The sequence below is a fragment of the Nicrophorus vespilloides genome, unplaced genomic scaffold, assembly GCF_001412225.1.
Source record: "Nicrophorus vespilloides isolate i.1.1-1 unplaced genomic scaffold, Nicve_v1.0, whole genome shotgun sequence".
Taxonomy (NCBI): Eukaryota; Metazoa; Arthropoda; class Insecta; order Coleoptera; family Silphidae; genus Nicrophorus; species Nicrophorus vespilloides.
The window spans coordinates 54487-56284 of record NW_017096706.1 but is presented as its reverse complement, the minus strand read 5'-3'; positions in this window follow the sequence as shown (position 1 = coordinate 56284).

Below are 1798 nucleotides of genomic sequence, written 5' to 3'. Positions count from 1 at the left end.
CTAGATTTGCATATACCCATAAGTAGTCGATAGCAAAACACGAATAGCATATAGCAAACGGCTATTGCCAAGACGATCACAAAGAAACCGGAAATAATTGAGAAGTACATAGTTTGGAAGGCGATTCACGTGCTCTTGCGATTCGAGCTGTTCGCAGAAAAACATGCATACTAAATGGTATAATAATCGAGAGGCCCGATAAAACGCGTTATCTATCATAATAATTATCTGTTGCCTATTGTTTCGCCTGCGTTAAACGTACGAACTTCTAGGAAAGGTGTGCACGTTATGCATTTGTAGTTTACCTTCGTTGTAGAACTCTTCGTTCTTCAGAGCTTTGATGAGCAACCATATGACGAGACCGACGAGGACCGTGAAAAGGAGAACACCGCACACTATGCTGTTTATATGGATCGGATGGATGCCGTGCATGACGACGTCGATGATGAGCTTCCTCTTGTTAAACGAGAACGACTGACAAAGACTCACTCACACTTTATATCTCGGGTTCAATGCATTCGGCATAAACGTAAATCCGACGATAATAAAAAGACCCCCTGAGCAAAGAGATTAACAGACTTTATCAACAGCCGCTCCACGCAACAAACTCTTCAAATTTAAACCATTTTCCATCCCCCGAAAGGGTGTACAACACCAACCTCCCCCCTCACATCCAACTGATACCATCCCCTTCCAATCACCGCATTTCAATAAATTAAATTTCCTTCCGGGAAATTGCGAATTACGGACAAAAATCGACATCAGCGGAAAATTCTTACATTTATCTCGCAGATTATGTGTATTGTCCACAGATAACGCTGATAATAGGATCACGGGAGTCCGTTGCCATGGATGAATTCGTTTGACGACAGACATCATTAATATTAAGCGTTCAACTTTTTTTTTTGTTGTTTTTGTTGCTCTCATATTCAAATTAAGTACATATGGTTGCCTAATTGCTTTAGATAATTCCTCAATGTCAAATATATTATTATTATTATCATCATCTGGTATATTATGCCATCTGCTCGATTACAATGCACGGATAAAATTATCGAACGGTTTATATTCATTACCACCTTAGAAAATTCAACATCATTACCTTGAAGTTGCATTAAATTTATCGTCAATACTACTAAAATTGTTATTAATAAGATTAAATTACGTTTCCATTCAAACATTGTTGTTACACGAAAACATCCAAGAGTATTACGAAAATCTCGTTAACGTACAATATTCTTGTTTTGTAGATAAAATTTTAACTCGTTTATCAGTATTTACTTTATTACCATTTACTTATAGGATATTGAGTCACAGAGGTAAATATTCCTTAATAGATTATAAAAAGCTTATAAATTACTAAATAAGTATCGTTACAATTTTGTGTTTTGTGTTTTTTTTTTGGTTCATATTGTAAATTGAAATTTTCATAAAATTTGTATTAATAATCACTATTTTTCGAATTTAAACGTTCCATTATATAATTTTAAAGTTTTCACCAGCGTTTCTCAACCTGTAAGTCGCAAATGTTCAATGAGTCGCAAAATGACAGCTGTCACCCCTACGTCAGCGGAAAAAAAAATGGGGGTCCATGAAATACACTGATAGTACCTATTTCCTTACATTATACTATCTTATAATATAAAGACAAATACATTATTTATAAAAATACCTATGAAGTAAAAAAAATATTATATATATTTATAAAATTGTGTAAGTTGTAGGGTGCAGGCATTAGCTTTGTGGTCGCAATACCTTTCTTGAACTTGTAAAAACCTGCATATATAATACTCATATA